Source organism: Gossypium hirsutum, chromosome A12 (genome assembly GCF_007990345.1).
Source record: "Gossypium hirsutum isolate 1008001.06 chromosome A12, Gossypium_hirsutum_v2.1, whole genome shotgun sequence".
In the NCBI taxonomy this organism is placed as follows: Eukaryota; Viridiplantae; Streptophyta; class Magnoliopsida; order Malvales; family Malvaceae; genus Gossypium; species Gossypium hirsutum.
In genome coordinates this window covers 10,355,000-10,380,929 of record NC_053435.1, presented here as the reverse complement: position 1 = coordinate 10,380,929, position 25,930 = coordinate 10,355,000, and the positions used below count along the sequence as shown (strand labels likewise).

At 33.7% G+C, this 25,930-nt stretch overlaps 2 long non-coding RNA genes across 2 annotated transcripts; one reads left to right on the top strand and one right to left on the bottom strand.

Annotated features, from left to right (window-relative positions):
* Nucleotides 1–4,188: 4,188 nt before the first annotated feature.
* On the bottom strand, nucleotides 4,189–5,412 carry LOC107927368 (uncharacterized). The gene is made up of 2 exons (XR_001692432.2): nucleotides 4,890–5,412; nucleotides 4,189–4,567 (listed from the first exon to the last, which is right to left on the bottom strand). It is a non-coding gene; the product is annotated as an uncharacterized lncRNA (long non-coding RNA).
* On the top strand, nucleotides 4,564–5,251 carry LOC121210858 (uncharacterized). Its single transcript, XR_005906119.1, has 2 exons — nucleotides 4,564–4,766; nucleotides 4,865–5,251. It is a non-coding gene; the product is annotated as an uncharacterized lncRNA (long non-coding RNA).
* Nucleotides 5,413–25,930: the final 20,518 nt, after the last annotated feature.

The window sequence follows — 25,930 nt, the reverse complement described above, 5'->3', positions numbered from 1 at the left end:
CAGCGAAATGTGTAAAAACGAATGACTAGATTAGTAACGAATTTAGGGTCAACAAGAGTTAACCAATGGAAATTATTTTATCGTAGCAACTTAGTTTCAAACGCTATCATGTGACATCGCCAGATTCAGCCATAACGTCTGGGCCAGGTTTGGGGTGTTACAGAGCACATATGTTAAATTTAATTGTGAACATAAGTGTACCTAATTGTAGAATCTGAATATTTTTTTAATTTTGTAAAATTTACTGAAATTAAATGGGTTTAAGATTAAATAACCCATATTGAATTCTTCTTAAATTCTCAAATATCGAATTGTAAAACGGTATTAACACCAGGATAAAGGTATCGATACTATAACAAAGGTATTGATACTTTGGTAAAGGTACTTTGAGAAAAGTATCGATACTTTAAGCAATGTACATATACTTTAATCAAAATATAAGTACTTTTAGTAAACATATTCATCAAAATAGTTTGGATAAAAATAGTTTGGATAACAATAGTGGTCCAACTTTGAAAATTCACCAAAAATTATAGAGATTGATTTAGAGGGTTAATTAGATATGAAATTAAAACTTGATTAGTCTTTTTTTGCATAAAAGAAACAATATAAGCAATAGAATTGTAAATTTTGAGATATATGGATTTTTGTGAGACAAGCTCAATGAAACAACCCATTTTTTAGTGAAATTGGAACAGTAGCTTCGGGACTAGAAATCCAATCCAAAAATAAAATTTATTTTCATTTTATTATATGCTCCGTATTATGCTAGACATGTGTGAAAATTTTGATGCCAAAATTTTATCGATTAAGTGTTTAATTACAAGACGGACTAAATCACATAAAATGCAAAAGTTGAATTCTAGTAGATATAAGGATTAAATAGCTATGAAATTCAAAACTTAAAATCTTTATATGGTAATTAGACCATTAAATAAAAGTATGTAGATTTTTTGTGACTCATCCATGGAAATTACAAAAATTAAAAGATGATAATTAATTAAAAAGAACTTATCATCTTATTTTCATGTCTTCTTCCCCAAAATTTCTATGGAAACCCTAAGAGAGAGGAAGAAAACTTTCCAAGCTTAAAAAGGTATGAAATCAAGTCCTTTTTTTAGTAATTTTTATATTTTTGGAATCGGGATAGTCTAATCCTTCTATTTAGGGGATTAATTTGAAAATTTATCAAGATATGAAATTTGGGTCATGGATATATATGCTGAAAGTTAGAAATTTATGGTAGAAAATGAAAGGTTGTTGATAGATAAACAACTTTTATAAAGTGATTTTTGATGAAAACATGATTTAGGAACTAAAATGTAAAATTGTGAAATTGAAGAAAAATGCTGAATTTTTATGAATAAATGTGCTGCAAAATTTTGTAATGGGATTTTGGTTGGGCTTGAAATAGGGAGTAAATTACACAAGTTTCATTTTCCCAGCCTAGGGACAAAATTGGAATTTATGGAAAAGTTAGGGGTAAAATGATAATTTTACCCAAAATATAAATTGAGTCCAAATGAGTATGAAATATGAGAAATTGATGATTAAAGCTATTTACATAGATCCAGGCAACACAAATTCGAGGTTAGACTGAAGAAAAGAAAAGGTTCCAGATTAGTAGATTTTATACGCGAACAAGTGTCGAGGTAAGTTCGTGTAACTTAATCGAGCATGTAAATATGTTTAATTGAAAGTTGTGTTTGTATGGATTGTGACTTATATTGATGTACATGATTTGAACGCAATAATGAAAATTTTAATATATGCTTGAAATGGTGAAAAAGGGTTAAGTCCCGATTGAAAACTGAATTCCGATGAATATATGTGCTTTCCTGAAATGGTTAAGGTCTTGCATTTGTTGCTGACGAATTTAACTCGAACAAGTAATCCTATTGACCTCATTATAGAAAGGATTTAGCCGGGACAGGTAATCCTGATATAATACCTCTCGAGTATACGTTACGATTATGGTTTAGCCTGGACTGGTAATCCTAATTGAGCTCTTCTAAGCATACGTTATATAAAGGATTTAGCCTGGACTGGTAATCCTATTAGACGATATGTGGCTCAAGAGTGTTTTCCTTGATTAGGTGCCCTAATGGATACTCTTGAAAAAGAATTGACGAGTTATTGAATCATACACCTCGAGTGTACCACTTGAGTATCCATCAAAATTTCAATGATTCAACGGACATAAAACTCTTGACATGGTATGTGAATTATGAGATGAAATGATAATGTCTTGAAAGAATATTGCATGATGAGCTCACCTATCCTTACTTGATGTATATGTAAAGTTTGTACTAACATGCTTGATTGGATGCCTGTGTTTGGGCAATTTTGCCAAATGGATGGAAAACATGATATCATATGCTTAGATTTAATAAACTGGATTGGTAAGTTTAGTTTCCGTTATAAGAACTTACTAAGCATGTAATGCTTACTCTGTTTTATTTTCCCCTGTTTTATAGTGCTCGGAAGCTTGTGAAGGCTGGAGATCATTAGAGTATCATCATACTATCTATTAGCTATTTTGGGTACATATAGTAAAATTATTTTGGTATAATGGCATGTATAGGCTAACTTGGCCATTGATGGCTTAAATATGTGGTTTGTAATTTAGCAATTGGAATGGCTAGTAATGGCATGTTTTGATATACTTGTAATGTTATGCTATGGTAGCTATATATATATGCTAATTAGTTGATCAAATCATGTCTAACACATGGATTGAACCAAGGTAAGATTGTAAACATGTATGCATGCAATGATATGCCATATAGATTGATGGAAATTGCTAAATTTGAATGCTTGAAATGGTTGGAATGTGTTTGGTATGTTATAGTGCAGGAAAATGGTAAATTTGGGTGACAAATAAGGCTAGGAAATTGATTTATTTTGTCCACACGGGCAGACACACGGGCGTGTGTCTAGACCGTGTGTGACACACGGCTGGGTACATCGGTGTGCAGTTAGGCCGTGTGTCCCTTACACCTTAATTTTGAGAAATAGAATGCTAAGAATTGAGTACACGGGCTTGTGTTTTAGCTGTGTGTGCTGAACGGCCTAGAACACGAGCGTGTGTCTTGGCCGTGTGAAACCTGTACCTAATTTTGAAATGATTTAATTAAACACACGGCCTAGCACACGGGCGTGTCCCAAGGTCACATGGGCGTGTCCCTTGGACCACACGGGCGTGTGAGCCCTGCACCTTAGTAAATTTTTGGAAATTCGCAAAAAATTCTTAGAGGTTTCGACTAAGTCTCAACTGGATTCTAATGCTCGTATTGGACTTCGAGGGTCCATGTAAGGGATGTTGCGAATGATTTCGAAATTTGAATAGTAACTTGCATGATTTATTTGTAAATATTTCTGAATGTTCTGATAATGCTCCGTAACCCTATTCCGGCAACGAATACGAGTTAAGGGTGTTACTCTCAAAATGATTTCAGGTTCTTTTGTTCTAATTTTGAAAAATTATAGTAATTTGTAAAAAAGCGAAAAATTAGGATATGAAATTTATATGACTAAAATTTTAGTGAGTCTCTTTTCTAGGAAAATAATTGACAACTAAATACGAGTCTTGTACTATTAGATAATTAATTTTTAGTACAAAAGGGTCAAAGTTGATTAAATGTAGAACAATGGAAGATTTGAAGAAAAAAAATTGTATTTTTGGGTTTAAATAGAAATTTTGGAATTTTCATGGTAAAAACTTCATTAAGTCTAGTTTCAAAAATAAAAATCAGATCTTAATTTTGAATTTCATAGACTGAAATATAAATAATTTAGTGACTGCCACTCAAATAGACAACTTTAATAAAAGTATGTATGAAATGAGAGAAATATTAATTAATGTTGTACATAATCAAACTATACTCAAATGCAAGGGACACATATACATAAAGGGGGAGGAGGAGAAAAAATAGTGTATGAATATGATACTAAGAAATTGCTATAAGTTTTAAAAGTTTGCAAATAAGTCCTAAATGACTTAAAAACTGTTGCAATAGCTAACAAAAGCTCAATTAAAACTTGGAATGAAATTAGAGATTTAATATTAATTGTAAATTGTCCTATTAATTTGATTAGGAAGAGTATTTGAACTGAATTTCTCTGAAATTGATTCGACAATGAATGTAACATTCTTATGCTCGGAACTGACGAGCGAGTTAGGTATAGGAGTGTTACACTTTGCCTAGACATTAAATATGAGGGTCTCTGAAATGAAGCTAGAAAAATAGTCTTGTAATAGGCCCATTTCGCCCGGGCCCATACAAAAAACCAAAACACAAAATAAACTAAAAAAAAAACCAAAATTAAAGTCCAATGTCCTTAATAATACCCGTCCAAAATTCAAAATAACAAGGCCCAAAATACAAATTAAATGGCCCAATAACAAAAAAAACCAGCCCAGGCCCAAAGTTTAATAATTTTAGAACACTAGGGTTCCCTTTCCCCCTTGCGCCGCTGCTGGCCTCGTGCCAACTTCCACGCGCGTCGTTGCTTCATGCTCTGCGTTGACACGTCACCACGAACAGCTTCTCCACGCCGTGCATACCTGCAAAACAGATTGCCAGCACACAAATAACGGCAAATAACAACAATACAGCAAAAAATAAAGATTTTTTATTTATTTTTCCTGTATATTCTTGATGTAATTTGGCTATAAAAAGCCATTCTAAACACTGATTTTAGGAGGATTTACTAAATATTGAATACAAAAAGAAAAGAGCAACATAAAAAAGAAAAATCAAAAGGTGATTCGAGTTTTCAGTTTTTTTTTCTCTTAGTTTTCAGATCTCGTTTTTTTTAATATTTTTTTCTTCTTTTCTTTTCTCTTATATTTTGCATGAAGTGAATAAAGGAAAAAGAGTACTTACCTCTGGCCTCTGATTGCATCTCTTCTGTGCATGGTCGGCCACCAAGTTTGATGGTGGTTCAGCGGTGTCTCAAAGTTGAAGCCCTAACATTAGGGATTTGATTTGCTGTTTGTGAAAATGGCAGATTGCCATTTAGTTTTTTCTTTAATTTTGATTGCAAAGTGAAACGGCGCCGTTCAAAAGGGTGGAGAGGACTCGCGCGTGACCCGACCCAAGTAACCTAGATCCGCGCGTTTCCTTGTTGATGGGGTATTTGCGCGCCAAGTTCCTCCGTATTAAATGTTCTTCTAAATCCAGTTTTCCTTTATTTTAGTTTGGACCTCATAATTTATTTCAATACTAATTTAGTCCGTGTTTTAACACTGCGTTTTGGGATCTGGATTATTTACAGCTTTAACCCCTGTGCATTTGTACTCATTGTGCATTGGTCCTCATTTTAATTTCAAAAGTTTATTTCATTTGTAAATTATCCCTTTTGTTTTAATTTTATTTTAATTAAGTTTTCTATCATTTTTTAAGATTCATTTCACATTCATTTTTTTTTTGTTTCTTGTTGACTTATTTTTATATTTTGACCTACTTTCGATAATTGTATTTTTTTTACAATCATTATTGCAAAATTTTTATATCATATCATTTTAATATTTTGTATAATATTTTATGTAAATGCTCGCATACATTATTGTATATATATAATTCATGATAAAGTTAATTTTATTCCATGTATACTATTAATCTTATGTTATTTCATACATATAACTTCTTTTGAATCTATTCATATATTTTAATATATATTTTTTTGTTATTTAAAGGAAAATCCACATATTTTATGTATTATTTTAATTATTATTAGACATATACTTGGTACATATATTTGATCTATATACATCATTAAATCCATGTATTTTATACATATAATTTTTTTTTGCATACATAACTTTTTTTTAAAAAATTTGTTACATATTTAATTTATGAAAAAATTAATTCAATCTTATATGCATTATTAATTTCATGATATTTTTACAAATAATTACTTCTAAATCTATTTATGTATATATGTTTTGTAAACCTATTATGTGTATTTCCTAAGATTATATTTTATTATGTATTATTGCTATTCTTTCATATTTTATATATTATTCAAAATTTTCTTTATTGTATGTATTTTAATAAATTTTTTTAACACATTATATATTATGTGATTTAAAAATCTTCATTCTATAACACTTATTTTAATAATTACATATATATATCTCTAGTTTTTTAAATTCATCAATTCATATATTATGTGTTCATCAGTTCATCATTATGTTAAATCTATTTTATACCATATTGGTTTTTTTTTTAATTTTCATTTTGTTTTGTATATTTTGTATCGATTGTATTATATTAGGCTATATATCATCGTTGTATTTTTTTTTTCGTTTTTTTATTGTTATATCAATTGTTCTCCATACATGCTTGGAAAGTTGGTTACATTTTGCTTAGATTAGTTATATTTAATTGTTTGATTTGGTTAGTTAAATAAGTTATATTATCTTCATTCATCAAGTATCGTATTTTATGCATGCATATTATCCCCTATTTCCATTTTTTTCCTTTGATTTACAAATGTCGCTTTATAATTTCCAACTCTTTAAAATAAACTATTCCATTGTATTTTAAGTAAAATTAATATGTTTTGAGTTTACAAATCTCTTTAAAAATCCTAAAATAATGCAATTTTCAGTATTTAGAAATTCGAGAAATCGTGCTCTACCGTGCTGGGTTTCGATTTTTCGTTGGGCTAAATATTTGGACATCCTTTTGTAATTTTTGACCTAAGAGCTTTTGGAAGTCAAAACTCAATCGTGCTCTCAAAGTATAAAGGATCATGTCCTATCGTGCTCGATGTGATGCTTTATACCTTTGAAACGAGAAAGTTTTGACGACCAGCTTAAACCACTCAAATGTTTTAAGAGGAACCATATTTCAATTTTTTTTTAAAAAACCCTAGATATAAGGACAGCACTTAATCAATCTGGTACCAGTTTTTGGGCGTAGTGAGAGCGTTAACCCTTCCTCATACGTAACCGGCTCCTGAACCTATTTTTAAATTTACATGGACCAAAATTGTTTTAAATGAAACAAAATGTTTTATTAGGTAATCCAATCACACCTAAACAAAAAGATTGGTGACGACTCCACATTTGGTTTTAAAAGTCGATCCCCTTTTTTTTCAATAAAAAATTGGTTTCGATAAGTCTGTTGGAATTTAGTGCCCTAGTGTAGTATTTTTATATATATATGCTTGTATTTTTTGAACAAATTGGTTTAATAAAATATCTCTTAGTTTCATTAATATCTTTGTATATTGTCCTGAATGGTTTCTACACATAAAGCAAAATGAAAGCGAATATTGGCTCACTGATTATCTGATGTTTAACTAATATTAAGTAGTATGATGTGGTCGGACATAATACAAAAAGACGACTTATATTAGTAGATAATCTAAACACGTCCTTAGTTTAATTGAAATTGAGCAAATTGATTGAAAAACTAATATGTCATCTGTTAAGTCCAATTGGGGAAATACCTTTTCTTGAGTATTAGAACGAATGACTCCAGAAGATAAAGATAGAGATGTGACTGACTGGACTGACAATACATCGAATATGACCCAAGTAAAATAGACCCTAGATTCGTTTATGGATTTATTCACTTGTGAAGTTCATAGTGTGACATATCTTGATATTGAGTGGACAATGGACTATAAAGTGAGCAAAACTTGATTCGACTAAAAAAAAATCAAAAAATTTCAAATTTCGAGTTAAACAAATTAAGTTATTTGAGTCAACTTAAATTTTTTTTTTCGAATTTTGAGTTCGAATCGAGTTGAATTTCCATATTCGAATAATTCAAATAAACTAAATACCAAATTATAATCTTTTACATTTTTACTCCAAACCCCTAAACTTTTTCACTTTCCCTCCAAAACCTTTAATTCCTCCCACTTTTCCCACAATTTTCACTCCCCTCCCATCACATCCACTGTCTACCCCAAACTTATATCTCCCCCAAAATTTTACTCCTCCAAACTCCCAAAACTTTTTATTTTCTCCCCTAAACTTTTATTTCTCACCCTTTACCCCCATATAAAAAATCAAAATCATTCAAAAAAATCCCTAAACCTAAATAGTAATAATTTTATTTATATCTAATATTTATATTATTAAATTAAATTTCACATCTTGTACTATTTATATTATCGAATTGTTTAATCATATTGAATCTTTATAAATTTTTGTTTGAATTATTGATGCCGTTAAAATTTTATATTAATATCAATTTTACATTTTATCTTTAAAATAACTTTTATTGAAAAACCACATTTTTCTTTACATTTAATATATTTTTTAATTTCAAAATACATAGTGATAAGAATCAGAAGATAATTGAAGCAACTAAGTAAGAAAAGAAGCTAACCCATATATAAAAAATTAATAAATAAATTATGAGGGGATGAAAGTTAATAACAAATTTGATTACGGTGGGAATATTTGATTACGGTGGGTGACAGTGGTTACAAAGATCCAAAGTCATTTTTTTTAAATTTAACTCAAACAAATATATTCGATTCGATTTGATTCGAATTGCATCTCACTAGACTCAATTCGAGAAAATTTCAAATTTAGTTAGGATGATAAAATATGATTCGTCAACTCGATTAACTCAAAATTCTTTCATTCTATTCAATCGAACGCTCTCCCCTAATGGGCTATGTATGTGTGACTATATACTTTGATGTAAATGAAAGCTTGAATTCAAATAGATAAAGAACCGAAAGTTGATACTTTGGGTATACGACTTCTATAGTATACAGTATCAATCCATAATAGTGGAATTCATAGCCTAATAAAGGGTAAATGATATCCTTTCATTGGCATTAAATGATAAATGAAAAGTAAACATTGACATGAGTCATTTGTTTTTATGATAAATTATTTAATTACTATTTGATAGTAATTGACTTTTTATGAAGATATAATAATTACTATGAGATAAAATATGATTACATTTGAAAGTCGATTTATGGATTCTAATTGCTGTCCTTAGAGAATGACTACTTTATGGCATGGTTTCCAAAATAGGAGGATGGTAAGAAGGTATTGAAAGAGGGATCATGGGTGATCTATGGTTAATACCAAACTGTGCAACCTTGGTCTCCTTTTTTTAACAAGATCTCCATTTCCAAAGAATGTTATGGCTTGGATATGGCTTTTGGGGCTATTGGTAGAGATGTACAAATGATATCCTAATGGCTATTGGGGAGACTTTTAGGAAGGTATTAAAGGGGGAAGTTTGCACGTTAAGGCAATTTTTGTGGATTTGGATGCCCACTAATTTCAAAATTTTAGATTGATGGTCGAGCGCAGGTGGTCGAGTACGAACCTTTGCCCAACATATGTTTTGGTGTGGCATGTTTGGCCATTTGAAGACATCTTACATGTCCAAGCTAGTCCATGAGGTGAACCAAAATATGAAGGCCAACAAGAATGCATTGCAAAGCAAGGAGGACCAAGTGGCGAACAGCAGTTATTGCCCCTGGATGATTGCTGAGAATAAGAGACGATAATAGAAAATAAGGGCGTTATACCTAGGAAGTTCAGATTTGATATTTTTAATTCTGTTGATGAGGGAATTTTTTTTTTTGAATTACAATAACATGACAAAGCCCAAACAACAAATACGATTAATACGACTTAAACTTAGACCACATTTGGGACGGTGAACACTCTTGACCATCAGGTCATCACATGAGATTCAATGAAAGAAATTTTAATGTTGAAGATAATGAAGATAAAAGAGAATAAACAGACTGTGAAATAGCTGTCAAGTTTATTACAGCCGGTTGATGCCAATCAAATGGTCTGGTGCTGGTAAATTGAATTAAAGAGGTGTGTATGGTAAGTTCAAATTTCTCATATTCCCTGGGATATGAACGGTGTGGCAGATCGGGTTTCTAAGTTACCAGCTGCTGAAGAGCTGAGTTTGACTATTATTGATTAAGCTCCCCCGAGCATCTACAGTTGTTTACATAACCATGTTTTGTCTCTTCAGCGATCAGCTAAGCTTTTTACACCCAAAAAGAAAAAATGGAAAATTTCATAAATGCATCCAGCTATTTTTGGCGTAAGAAAAAAAATTCATTTGATTTAAAATAGAAAACTATTTTTTCTTATGGGAAATTATTTTTTAATATTAAAATTAAACTTATTTTAATTCAATTTTGAGATAATGCATGATTAGTTGATATTGTTTTAAAGATTGATGTTGTAAGTGTTAATCTCTTCCTCATATGTAACCGTTGAAATAAATTTTATCTTCACAAAAAAATTAGTATTTTAATAATTTTTAGAATATTTTAAAAATATATTAAAATGACAAACCTTTTTGGCAAATTCATGTTTTAAACAAATTCGTCTAGTGGTAAAAGAAAAGGTTACCACAAGAGGATGAAAATTTTGTGATACATATTTCACAATAGAACTTGACACCCAGTAAAAAAGAACATACAATTAACTTTTACGTAAACACATATATAATGGAACGCTGGTTAAATTTCAATTTGATTCTTATATTTCATTCAATCTATATATTTTAATTTTGACATAATTTGGTACATCGACTTTTATAATCTCATTAGTTAGTCTAAATATTGTATTCTAATTAAAATGATAATGTGAATTTTTAAGGATTGTTAGTGCTGTTAAAATTTTTTATTAAATTCAGGTCCGTTATAATGTTATTTTTTTGTTACAATGATACTAAGTGAGTTTTTTTTATTTTATTTTAAAATGTCACCCCAATAATTTTAATAAAAGAATTTTAATAGTGTTAATAGATGGACCAAACTTTTTAAATTTAGAAATTAGAAGGATTAAATTCCTAAAATAAAAATATAGAGAATAAATTCCAAATATATGAAAAGTACAAACTATAACCTTTAAATTTTATAAAATTTTAATTAAAAATAATTAATTAGCCTGATGGAAACCAGCTTGAATAAATAAAAAACCTTGGATTTTCAAAAAATAAATAAAATAAAGGAAAATGAATTTAAAGCACATTTGTCTGGGTCTTTGTTTCCCTCTTGCGGAATGAATGAAGCATCTGCTTATATCCTTCCCCACTCCAAAAGAAACATGATGATAAATATATAAAGAAATGCAAAGCACATGACAATTGAGCCACCAATATATTTAGTGATGGTAGAAATAAGAAATGAAACAAGTGAAGAAAGAAGAAATATGGCGGAATATTGTGTAACAGGCGGAACAGGATTCATTGCTGCTTATTTGGTGAAGTCGTTGCTGGAGAAAGGTTGTTTTGTGCGTACCACAGTGCAAGACCCAGGTTGTTGTTTGCGTGAACCCCATCAAGTATGAGGTTGATTTTCTTGTTTTCCTTTTAATTGAATACAATTGAATTGAATGAGCAGGGGATGCGGAAAAGGTTGGTTTTCTTATGGAATTGGCAGGAGCAAAGGAGAGGTTGAAGATTATGAAAGCTGATTTAACTGAGGATGGAAGCTTTGACGAAGCAATCCAAGGCGTCGTTGGTGTTTTCCACACTGCATCTCCTGTTCTCGTTCCTTACGATCAAAATATTCAAGCAAGTTTTCTTATTTATTTTCCTCTATCCTTTTGGGAATTGCTTGCTGGGTGGGAAGCCTAATTGAAACTCACATTATGGATAAAATATATATGCTTGAATTTTGATAAATATTTATTTTGTGAAACTTTATATATTAAAATTTCATTTGATTCTATTTTTATAAATTATTAATACAATTATCTGCGTAGAATCATTTAACGCTTGCATATTGCATATTCAAATAATTATATTTATTTAATATAAATAAATTGATATATATATATTTTTTAAAATGTGTACAATTGAATCAAAATTGAATTTTTATTTATACATTTGAACTACAATACAAGTTGTGTATGATTGCACCAAAGTTCATGTGTAGTTTTGAAATTTATCCCTTATACAAATCTTACTTCTATCCATAATCTCTTCCAATCTTTAAATTAGAGGGAAAAAAAACCCGCTCTTAAACCCACTCGAACCCACATCTAGAACTTACAATAACAATGATATCAACTAGGTTAAGACACAATCAACATCAATATAACTAACTCAAAACTTAATATTATTATTTTTTTAGTTTTAAATTTTAAAATTTACTATTTAAAATTTGTTTATTTAATTTTTAAATTCGAGCTTTTGTTTTTATTATCAAAACTAGTATTAATACCAAATATTTTCATTAAAATTTAGGAAGACTATTTCTCTTTTACATGTTAGATCCAAGCAGTTGATGCATTAGGTATGCACGTGTTTGCAGTTTGAGCAATAAATTTTAAATATGCTCCAAAACAAAATTGAGCTAACATTTAAAGCTCATACTAATGGAGAGGGTGAGGGAAAGACTTGATTAATACAATACTCATATTTTGGAAACTCAATTAGAATATTTTGAAGTTTGAAAATAAATTTAAAATCTAGATCATAATTTGGGAAGATTTTGTGAAGTTAACTCTTAATATGATTAAGGACTTTAATTTCAACTACGTTAAATTGTTATCGAATTAAGTGTTGAATATATTAGATTATATATGGTTAATTAGGAAATATCATTGTTTCTCAATATTATTTGAACCGAACCGGTTGAACCTAAAACTGATTAGGGTATCAATTTGGGAGGTACTTTTGAATTGATTAGATCGAGAACTAGCATAAATCATCAAACTGGCCTTTTTAATCGAATTAACTGAACTGACAAATTAATAACTTAATCAATTCAATCTTCTGTCGGGTTTAAAAAACATTGCGGTTTCATATAATTGTTTCCGCATTTATTTTGTTAAAAATGAGTCGGAAATGCTTATATCTAATGTCAGAAATACATTACCATGAAATGCTGTAGGCAACTCTAATTGATCCATGCATAAAGGGTACGTTGAATGTGCTGAGATCATGCTCAAAAGCCAGCAGTGTGAAAAGGGTGGTGCTCACCTCATCATGCTCTTCTATACGTTACCGTTTCGATGTCAAGAAGCAGCAAATTACTTCCCTTGACGAGTCACATTGGAGTGATACAGAGTATTGCAAGCGTTACAATGTAGTGAGATGCAAAAGATTCAATTGTGATTATTAATCTTCTTTTGTTGCATTCTCTTGTTATTAAAATTAAAACCTTTGCTTCGCTGCAGCTCTTTTACGCATATGCAAAGACTGTAGCGGAAAAAGAAGCGTGGAGAGTGGCAAAAGAAACAGGGATGGATCTGGTGGTAGTCAACCCATCATTCGTGGTTGGCCCCTTGCTTGCTCCACACCCAACCAGTACTCTGCTCTTGATACTGGCTATAGTTAAAGGTCAGGTTTAAATGCATGCATGAATGGTTTTTATTTTGGAATTTTGACTCTCACCACTGTTCATATTTATGATCAATATTTACTATATTTGGTTAATGAGGCCCCACTTGAGTCTTACAAAATCCCCTTATCCTGGTTGGACCATAGCTCTCAACATAGACCCGTCAGTGTTGAATTTAACATAGCTAGACAGTGGTGGAGACCATTGCCAATATAAAATAAATCAGAATGCTTGATAAAATCGATTAGATCAAGGTAATCCTCCTTTCAGAGGACAGAAACTTCCCTTTCCAGTTAGCTAATCTACCTTTAATTTGTCAACAACATGCTACCAAATTGCTGAAGAATTCTTATGACAGCTGAGAGGGAGCCAAAGATATTGTGTGGGAAGGGTTCCAAATCAACAATATCGCCTCTCATAAACGGAACCGAAATGGATCTTCATAGCCTTTCTAATCTCCGAACAATGACACAAGATCTCATTGCCAACAGTGATTTGCTCGATTCTGTTTAACTCTTCCCCTCTCCGAGGCAGCCAAGTGAAAGAAATAGGTGTTTTTGTCACTTTTGAGGAACCATCTCAAGCGTGACTTTTAAGCCATTCGAGCTCCTCTTTCCTATACAAACTCCATAATTTGATACATCCCTCCTTGATTTTGTTCATAATGTTAGGATTCCTAGGACCATGTTGTTGCTTAACTTCGAGTTCATTACTATGATTTTCAAGAGCAAAAATGGTTGTCATCGGATTCGATTTACGCTAGGTATAACATTCAGTAATCGCTACTTTCATTAATTATAGCTTTTGCCCGTTTCACCCATTTAGTGTACTTTGGATGAAAATCATCCCCATTTTCCACTTAGCTAACAGATTCTTGACTGCTCATCTTTTATGAAATCAAATTGAAGGCAGACATAGATAGATGGAAGTAACACACCTAATTGAACGCTTCCTTTCAGGCTCAAGAAACAGCAATGTCCTCCTGTTTAAGAACCTTAAATCTAACAAGGGCTCTATTCAATTCCTAGGTAACCCCGCCTCCTAGGAAATCGTTTATTCCCCATCCCCTCACCCTCGAATCAGAGACTTTAAACTATGAATTTCGGAGCTCATATGCCTTTTTCCCATTGCTCAATTCCACAATATCCCTATGAAAATGCTTCCTTCGGTGTTTCACTGCACAATTAACTTCTAGAATATCACGGTTACGAAGAGTGAGTCTGACATCCATTTTGCTCTTGATGCACCCAAGATAGATCTCTAACCAATCCATTTCCTTTTGAGGGATATGAACCTCAAACTAGTTCTTGCAATGAGACCCAGCTCTAGGGCGCTCACCCAAAAAGACAGATCTCGTATGGTTGCTCTTGGTTTGAGGCCTTCCCAAAAGAACCTCTTTGTACGATTGGTGATCTCTGACACTCTACGTGTTTAAGGAGTGGAAACTCTTATGTTGAAATCCTGCCTTCCCAGTCTAGTTGAAGCCCTCACCTGTCTCTGACACCTTGCGTTGGACCTTGATCCTCCTAAAGCCATCTAAGAGCATGATATTCCCTTTCACAATGGCGGCATCCATTTCCTCTTTTCTTCCTAACCTGACAAAGCTAAACATTGCACTGAGGAGCTTCTCTTGCTGTTCTGATACACCCAATAAATATTAATGACTTTCCCACAGCACTAAAAACATTTCCAACGTCGGACTTAGGGACTCTGTTGCTTAGGTTATCCACAAATTAAGACGGTGAAAACCTCCTGATGATAGAAACTCCCGAACACCATTCACAGCAATGGTCACTTCATTAACACATGAATTGTTACTTTAGCTTTACGTTATCTCTTCTTATGTAAAGGCTCGTTGAGCTTCAATATTATGCAAGTTATATCATATTTAAATTAAATATTAAAAATCATGTGAAGATATTAATATTTATAAATTTAATACAAAAAAACAATGAAGATACTAACTATTAAATAAAAATAATATTTAAATAAAAAAAACAAAACGAACGAGTTTAAACATGCTTGCATTAGTTGTTTATAAATTAAATAAAATCCTGTATAAAATTTAGACATATTTCATTTAGGTTCAACTTAGATAATCATACATAGCATTAATATCATACATGGGCTTGACACAACTTGATCTAGTTTAATCTATGAATACTTCTAACTAGCTTCGATTTTATTGTAGGCTCTTAAATATTGTGATTTCGAATTTTATTGTAAGCTCTTAGATATTGTGATTTTGAGTGAACTCAAATGCATAATATTTTTATACGAGGATTTAAAACTTAAAATTTGTAAGATAAAAGCATATCAACGAATACTTAAATTCACACTTCAAGAATTAATTTAACAACTTTTTTTGAATTAATTAAACTTTAATTGAGTCCTTAGTGTTATAATGTTAAAATGCGAATGCCTCATTATAAAAAGAAAATATACACGAACGCACTAAAGGAGATAACGATAGCTTCTGTGTATGATATTTATTTTCAAAAAGAAAGGCATGAGTTCTCTCTCTGAAAATTCTGACTTTGAGAAATCTATTTCTGAGGAGTTGATCCCTAAGAAAGTTCGTTTCAGAGGCGAAGATGTTGATGCAAACAATATTATGTTGATCGACTCGCCCCCGGAAAAACCCACCTCGTGGAAGGACATGCTTGTAGGCCAATCGTCAAAGGAGACTCTCAAAGTTTTGGAAGGAAAAGATGATCTAGATATTCTGGAAGGAGATATTCAAAAATCCTTTGTGAATGGCATCCCCTCTATTTCCTTCTCGGATCGGATCCACAAAATCCTTATTCAAGGTATGGATAACACAGTGGTTTTAAAGCTGCTTGGTCGTAATATTGGTTTTTCGGTTTTGCAGAATAAACTGTATAATCTGTGGAAACCTTCAGCGGAGATTCATATGATAGACATAGAAAATGGATATTTCTTGGTTAAATTTCAGAACAAGTTGGACTGTGAAAAGGCGCTTTCTGAAGGACCTTGGATCATCTTTGGACAATACTTAACAGTCCAACCTTGGTCCTTAGCCTTTGATCCCACACAAGCTTACCCTAATGTTGTGATGGCATGGATCAGATTCCCTGGGTTACCTGGGTATTTATACAATCACAAGATCATCACTGTGATAGGGGAAATGGTTGGAAAATTGGTTAAATTGGATATGAACACGGATAATAGGACTAGGGGACGTTTTGCTAGATTGGCTGTTTATATCAACCTGGAGAAGCCATTGGTATCCCATATTCTGATCAACGGCCGAAAGCAGAATGTTGAATACGAATCCTTACCTACAATTTGTTTTCGCTGTGGGAGATTTGGGCATGTGGAGAATTCTTGCCCTTTTAAAATTTCTGAAAGTCTTAGTGAAAAGGAGATTGCCCCACCGGAATTATCATCGGAGCTTCAGAACACAAACAAGGTTGATGTGGAGAAGGAAAACGGGAATTTCGGTCCTTGGATGATCGTTGAAAAAAAATCAAGGCGTAAAATTAGGGAAAAGGTGAATAATTACTCACAAAGTGGAAAAGAAGGATCTCGTTTTAGAGTCCTTAATGATGAAGATTCAGTCAAAAAAGATGATGAATGTTTTATGATGGATTCCAGGCATGATAAAGGTAAAGAAATTTTACATGATATTTCTATGGGTAAAGTTCCAAATGCTTTCTCCAACGGCAAACTTGAGTGGAGAAAAAGCAATAATAATAAGTCAAAAGAGGTGGGCTTGAAGGATAGTGGTGGCCCCACCTCTAAAGTTAATGGTAGGCCAATTTTGGAGGCCAATAATTCCCTTTCTATTCTGAAGGATAATTCTCCTATTATAGTTAAGGCTTTTAGCAGATTGGGCTATGGAGACTTAACTGCGGGTCAGGCCCGAGGAGTTTTGGGCTCACCTGCTCCGGAACTGGTAGACCAACATCTCTTTACTGATGATGGAAGTAGCAGTCGGTCTTTTACTGTAGCTGAAACGCAAAAAATCCCAGGCGACAGTGTGGGTTTCAGGCCTGAAGGAGAAAGTTCTGGAAACCGGACAGTTTTGAAGGACTCAAGTCGTGATAGTATAGCTGTTCCTCAAGATGTTGGGAATCTAGATTCTAATCGACACTCGGCGGTGGTTTTTCATGACAGCTCTCAAAGCAAGGAAAACAACATTATCCATCCCCCAAAAAATTTTGATTCTTCTCTGGTGCTATCCTCCGGTTCGAGTAAAGTTATTAAGAACAGAGGAAGAAGTCAAGCTAAGAAACAGGCTAAGATCCTTCTTGGCAGCAATACTAGACTCAAAATTTCAGGATCCCAGCGAACATCTTTGAAGGAATCGATGGAACACCTCGCCGAGAGCATCTCGTCCTTTGCATCTCCTAATCTTGGGGTTGTAAATAAAGGGGGTTCTGTTGTGCAAATAGAGGGAGTTAATGCTCCTGAACAGTAAGGATATTCTTTTAGTCCTTATAGGTTTTGCTTGTTCTGATAAGTTGATATTGGGATTTTGGCTCATTTTACTTTTTCATTTATCAATATATTTTATTATGTCTTTAAATTTAAAAATTTTTACATGGAATTGTCAAGGGTGTGCTAGTAGGAAGTTTTTACGAGTCTTTCAGGAATACAATGCAGAGTACAGGCCTGATATTGTTTGTTTGGTGGAACCAAGAGTGAGTGGTTTTAAGGCTAATCTTATTATTGAAAAATTGGGGTTTAACTTTTCACATCGGGTTGAAGCTATTGGGTTTTCAGGTGGCATATGGATTGGTTGGAAGGATTTTATCCAGATTCATATTATTCGAAATCTCCCGCAATTTATTTTCTTACATGTCAATAATAGTAGTCCTAATAATTCTTTTATTTCCTTCGTTTATGGCAGTCCGGATAGGTCTAAAAGAAAGCTTCTTTGGGATGACTTAAAATCTACAAATTCTAATCTTTCTTCTCCTTGGCTTATTATGGGAGATTTCAATGCTATCTTATCTTCTTCTGATAAAAAGAGTCCTGTCTCTATTGGTAAGCGCTGTGATTTATTTGGTAATTTTGTTGAATCTTGTGAGTTGCAGGATTTAGGGTTTAACGGACCTGCATTCACTTGGCAAAGAGGTGGTACCTTTGTTAGACTTGATCGGGCCTTAGCCAATGATGCTTGGGTGTCTGCTTTTCCTCATTACTCTGTCCATCATCTTACTCGTATCAAGTCAGACCATAGGCCCCTCTTGTTATCTACTGCATCCGACCTTATCATTTCTCAAAGCAGACCGTTTAGATTCTTAGCGGGATGGACGAAACATAGTGATTTCTCCAACTTTGTTAAAGAAAAGTGGAATTTCTCAGGTAATATGTTTGAATCTTTGAATAATTTCACTTTTTTTGCTAAAAATTGGAACAGGAATATTTATGGTTTTTTGGGTACTCGTAAGAGAAATCTTATGAGATCTCTTAATAATATCCAAAAAACCATGGAGCATTCTTCCTCTACATATTTAGCTGGAAAAGAATTGGAAATTCGGGAGGAGCTGGAAAATGTGCTTGATCATGAAGATCTACTTTGGAGACAAAAGGCTCGCTGTGATTGGCTTCATTTGGGGGACCGAAATACAAAGTTTTTTCATAGTCGCACGATGAGGAGAAGGAAATTCAATCGTATCATAACCTTACGTGTTAATGGGGATTGGTGTACTGATCAAGATTTCCTGCAGGCTAAGGCGGTGGAATTCTTTGAAGGTCTCTTTGGAGAGGAATCTCCTACGTTGGGGGATACTCCAAAGGTTGGTTTTCCTCACTTTAACGCTTCTGAGATTAATTTTCTAGAGGCTCCTATTTCTAATGAGGAGATTAAAAGGGCTTTGTTTGACATGGCTCCTTTGAAAGCTCCTGGAAGTGATGGTTTCCATGCTCACTTTTTCCAAAGCCAATGGGATATTCTTGGGAATGATGTCTGTCAGTGGGTCAAAGATATTTTTGATGGACGTCCGATTGAAGCTGAATTGAACAATACACTGATCGTTTTAATTCCCAAAAAAGATAACCCTGAGGACTTTAGCCACTTTAGGCCTATTAGCCTTTGTTCTGTTCTCTACAAGTTGGTAATGAAAATCATTGCGAATCGGTTTAAAGTTATACTTCCTAAGCTTATATCCCAAGAACAAGCTGGATTCATAGCTGGGCGTAACATTTCTGATAATATTATTTTAGCTCAAGAGATCATTCACTCTATGCGCTGTAATAGGAAAGGAAGGAAGTGGATGGCTATTAAATTAGATTTGGAGAAAGCTTACGATAGAGTTAGTTGGGACTTTATAAGAGCTTCTTTGGTGGATGCTGGAATTCCTGTCTTCTTAAGGAAAGTAATCATGTCTGCTATTTCTTCCTCTTCCATGCAAATTCTATGGAACGGTACACCTACTCAAAAGTTCAAACCTAAGAGAGGTATTCGCCAGGGTTGTCCTTTATCACCTTATCTCTTTGTGCTATGCATGGAATGGTTAGGACATTTTATTCGGACTGAAATTGACTCTGGAAAATGGGATCCAATTCATCTTTCTCGAACAGGTCCTTCAGTTTCTCATTTGTTCTTTGCGGATGACTTAGTTATCTTTTGTAAAGCTCAGCTCGACCAAGCTAGTCTCCTGGATAATATTCTAACTCGATTTTGTGTGATCTCTGGACACAAAATAAGTGTTAGGAAAAGTAGCATTTTCTATTCCAAAGACACTGAAGAGAATGTTCGTAATCAAATTAACCAACTTTTTGGATTTCATGAAGTCCGAAACCTTGGCATTTATTTAGGTGTTCCTCTCTTACATCAAAGGATTTCCAAAAGTACCTTGAGCTTTATTGTGGATAAAGTGAGGAAGAAATTACAGAGTTGGGACGCTAGGAATCTATCTATTGCTGGTAGAATCACGTTGGCCCAATCTGTTCTTCTGTCTATTCCTAATTATTTTATGCAGTCCTTGATGATCCCGAAAGGTGTTTGTGCAGACATTGAAAGAGTGGTCAGGCAGTTTATTTGGGGTAGTACTGATGGCCATCCGAAAATGTCTTTGGTGGGTTGGAATTCTATTTGCCAACCAAGGTCTCGAGGAGGTCTTGGTTTCAGACATTTGGAAGATCAAAATTCAGCCTTTCTTATGAAGATTGGTTTTAATCTTGTTTCTAAAAGTAACGCACTTTGGGTTCGTGTTCTTCGTGCCAAATATGGTTGGAAAGACCAGATCCCGGATTCTATTAAAAGAAACCAATGCTCTCTATTATGGAGGGCACTTTCTAAGATATGGCCACTCCTTAGAGATAATATTGCCTGGTCTATAGGAGACGGTGCTACTGCTCGATGTTGGAAAGATCCTTGGATTCCAGGTATGGGCCCTTTAATTTCAAAAATTCACCATCCTGCTAACCTTGATTTGGATTGTTGTGTTAGGGAGATGGTCAACCCAGATGGTAGCTGGAATTTGGATTTATTTCGTGCCAGGGTGCCTGAAATTATAATAAATAGAATTGTCAGCATTCCTCCTCCTCACCCTCACTCTGGTTCGGATAGGATTATTTGGACTCAGTCCACGTCTGGTGTCTTCTCAGTTCGTAGTGCTTATTGGCGTTTGAAAGAGAATTCTTGGAATCCTCAGGAGGATCACTGGAAGATTGTTTGGAAATATCGAGGTCCTCAGAGAGTACGAGTCTTCCTTTGGCTTGCTTTCAATCAAAAACTTCTTACAAATTCGGAACGAGCTAGAAGGGGAATATATCATTGTAGCTCTTGTTCTATATGCGGACATGATATTGAAGATTTGATCCATGTTCTTAGAGATTGTCCTTCCGCGCAAGAAGTGTGGCGGCTTGTGATTCCTGATCAGTTAAAACAAAGGTTTTTTTCCGTTTCCTTTCAGGATTGGCTTTTCCTTAACCTTTGTTTTAATGAAAGATTGCAGGTTTATGGTCTCACGTGGTCTTGCCTCTTTGGATTACTCGTTTGGCGTATATGGAAGAATAGAAATCTATACATTTTCCAGCACATATCTTGGACAGCAGCGGAAGTGATAAAAGTCTCTTGTTGTTGGGGCCGTCACTACACCTTCTATACTGAAGATCAATCTAAGAGCAAGCCGGGCTATTCCTTGATAAACAATTCAGCTGACAATTGGGTGTTTTTATTCACTGATGGAGCTGTAGCAAGAGATTCTGGCCATGCTGCATCAGGAGGAGTGGCTCAGGACCATGATGGAAATTGGATAGTGGGTTTTAACCGTTTCCTTGGCATGTGCTCCCCTTTCGAAGCTGAAGTTTGGGCTATTCTTGACAGGATCCTCATTCTTCTTAATAAGGGCTATAAACGTTTCATTATTATGACAGATAATCTGGAAGTTGCTGAGATCTTGTCTAATATGGAATTGGAAGACTCAGGGATTACTGTGCTCCGGAGAACTCTTCGTATTTTGCATTCAGCAGGGGAGTGGAGGATAAAGCACATTCTAAGAATTCAAAATTTGGTAGCAGATCGTCTCGCTAAACTCGGTTTAAGTTGGAAATCAAGCTTACAAATTATGGATGAGGCTCCCAAGGATTTTTTAGATTCAATTCAAGCAGATAAAACGAATGGTTGCTTTATGTAACTGATGTTTTTTTTTTCACCAAAAAAAAAAATAACAACTTGCTGCAAATGAGGAGCACATGATTGGAAAAGCAAAGGAAAAGAAGGTGCTATAAAATTTATTTAAATCAGGGATTAGAATATACTTACACCAGTACTATAAGGCTATAAGCATCTAGGGAGGTGAATCCCTGTTTTGTTTTCCTAAGTGACATGCCTCGTTTTCATTTGTTAAAAAAAAATGTTTTCTCATTAACTTCTTTACCAGGTTTGAGAGGAGAATACCCGAACACCACAGTAGGTTTTGTGCACATAGATGATGTGGTTGCTGCTCACATTTTAGCTATGGAGGAATGCAAAGCCTCAGGCAGGTTGGTATGCTCTAGCTCAGTAGCTCATTGGACACAGATTATTGAGATGCTGAAGGCCAAGTATCCTTCCTATCCTTTTGAAACAAGTGAGTGAAACATTAATCTAGGGTTACTTTTATTATACCTTTTTCTCAAGAATTAATCATTGCAAAACAATTTCAAATGAAATGCTTAAGGAACTAACAGTTGAATTAATCTATATTGAAGGTGTAGCAGTCAAGAAGGAGACAACTGTGCGCATATCATGGAAACAAGCAAGATACAAAAGTTGGGCTTCCCAGCATTCAAATCGGTTCCTGAAATGTTTGATGACTGTATCAAGAGTTTCCAAGAAAAAGGATTTCTATGAACTTTCTCATTGTCCTCGTCAAATCCCACTGTTTGTTTTTTTCCTTCATCGAATAAAAGCTGTCAAAATAATGAACTTATGCCAAATGCAAACACCGCATTAACTAATGCAGTTTGATCCGTATTTCGGCTCGTTCTTCCTATGCCTTCAAACCAAGTAGATCTTGTTAAAGAATCCAAGGGGGTAAAATCTAGAAAGGGTAGCCGTCACGAGGAGCTAAAAGACTCTGTTACATGCCATGGCATTTTTTATGATTTCATTTTTCCATGAGCATCCTTCACCTGACATAACGTTCGATAAGGATGGATACACAGGATGGATACACTACCAGAACATGTAAAAATAATAAATCTTGAATTTTTTTTGATTATTTCAACTTAAAACATCTTGTTTGAAAGTTTATCAAATAGAAATGATTATTCAAATTTAAAATCATCGAACAAACATATGATTATGTACAACATTCTATATCTAACCCAATCGCTAAATTCGAGATACAAGGTGTTACACTCTTTGTAGGAGCAACTACGGTCAAATCATATTAAATTAATACCAAGTAACATGAAAATACAAATAATATAAACACACGATATGACATAAAATCATCTCAAGTCTTATACGAGCTTACAAAAGCTCTAATGCTAACCCGAAGTCAAATTAGGACTAAATTGTAACGTTGACAAAACTTCAACTTGACATCCCGACATAGGGGGTTCCTCGTCGCTATGTAACATGCTGTTTTAGCCTTGTCATGGCGACCAAGTTTGACATCGCACCGTGGCCTGGAACCTTGATCTCGTCATGATAGCACTCATTTGACGTCATGATGTCACATACTATTTTTGCAATTTCTAAATGAAAGTCAACCTGCAACTTTTCAATTCAACTACCAAACACAAGCAAATCATATTCAGCCAATATATGTCATTCCCTAGCATTAGTTCATGCACTTCAATGCCTTATTCAATATTATACTAATGCATCATCACCAATAAGCTAACCATTTAGTGCAATTCATTCCAAACTTATACATACCTAAATTCACCAAGGTCATTAGCATTTATAGTATTTCATACCATTTAAACCATATATACACAAAATTTAGGAACATGTTTCAATCATTTAACCAAGTTTACACCTTTAAGCTCTACTCCTAAATGTTGAAACACTCCAAACTCAGCCTAGACGTTATGGCCGAATCTTAAGGAATTTTTAACCCAGAATTGAATTCGAAATCGTGAGTTTTGACAACATCAATTTTGGCATATTGCTTTCCAATTTTAGGGAAAATACTCATTAAAAACTATTTATTTTTTTATAGAAAAACACTTCCGTGATTACTTCATTTTGCAACGAAAGTTTCTAAGTTATTAAAATTTGAAAACCGTGACTCAGTTTGTAAAACCTATAATTTTGTAAATTAAAGATATTAATTACTAAATCCGAAAAAAACAAATAAATAACGAAAAATACCGTCCAAAATAGTTTACAGTCCAAAAAGTTCAGAAAAGTCCATATTAAAGATTAAGTCCTTTTTAAAATGTTTTTATTACAGAGAATCCAACCTGAGCTACCGCACGCCATCCGATCTTAAGTTTATTGTAACACCCCTAACCCGTATTTGTCACCAGAATAGGGTTATGGAGCATTACCGTACAAACATAACATTTAAACATACATTTCATACATGATCATAAACACATTATAAAACAATCATTCACGTACATATTGTCCCTTAATTGAGCCCTCGAGGCCTTAAAATTATCTTAAAAACAATTCGGGATTAAATTGAAAACAATTTGGAAGGTTTAGCAAAAAGTTACAAAATTTACAAAACAGGGGTCACATGCCCGTATCTCAAGCCGTGTAACATTTGAAATAGCCCCACATGCTCATGTGCCAAGTCATGTGTTAGGCCGTGTAACTGTCTAACTTGCATGCAATAAAACCTACAGGAGACACACGGCCGTGTCGCCAGGCCATGTGTCACACACGGCTGAGTCACACGCCCGTGTCTCAGGCTGCATGGACATGAATTTGCCCAAAATCAAGTCATTTCCAACATCAACTCATGCATCCACCTAAAGATGTAACACCCCCTACCCGTATTCGTTGCCGGAATAGGGTACAAGGCATTACCAGAGTTTATGAATTAATTTTTTTTAACTCAATATAACCCCTTTATAGATATCTAACCTTCCTTGCAATTTTAAACCGAGACCAATCCACATCAACCAATCCAATTCAACATATTTTCAAGATAGATTCATGCATTTTATAAGATAACTTCATCACATACCAAAACCAAGATTTGTTAGCCATACCAATGGCTGACCTTACATTCATTTCACATTAACATTTACTTTATTAGCTTATACATGCCATTGATTTCCAAAATAAAGTTTCTTTATATACCGAAATCTTGAAGTTGATAGTGTGATGTGTCTCCGACTGAATCCGACCTCCGAGCTTTTAACACTACAAAACAGGGAAAAAGAAAACAGGGTAAGACTTTGTGCTTAGTAAGCTCATGTATCAAGAATTATACTTACCTAATATTTTCAATACAATGCAATAAACATTCACGTATCTATTCAATGCATTATTACCCTAACATGCACAAACTCAACATTCAAGTTAGTCCAATAATTTCCATGTATCAATAATATATACCATGATTGATGAGCTCATTAATACCATGATTTCCATTCCCTTATTATTTTTCCATATTTATCCCGTTGAATTTCTCGGAATTTCGATGGATTTTCAGAGGTACACTTTTAGTGTACAATTCCAGGTCCATCAATTCATATTCATGTGTGCACATTTCCATTTCAAAGATCACACTCCCGCGAACCTCATCCTTACAGCGGGATTACTAGTCCAGGCTAAATCCCCTGTAATATAAACTCATAGAGTATTGTCAGGATTACCAGTCCAGGCTAAATCCCCTGCAACGACAATTACTCTAATGAGCTTGGATCTGAATTACTAGTCCAGGCTAAATTCAGACCCTAATTCGGATTACCCATCTGGGCTAAATCCATTTTACACATATTCTTCGGGAGGGCTATATTAGGATAGGATCACCCGTCCGGGTTAGATCCTTTTACCGTCAATTCCTTTTCAGAGATCCATCGAATTTTCCTTTCATTCAACCGGGATTTCTTCCCCTTTTTATCAAATATATCAATGTTTCATCAATTTTTATACAATGGATATTCAAATCATATTCACATCAATAACATACATTTCAAGCATTTAAGAATATAATTCAAGTTACACGAACTTACCTCGATACTT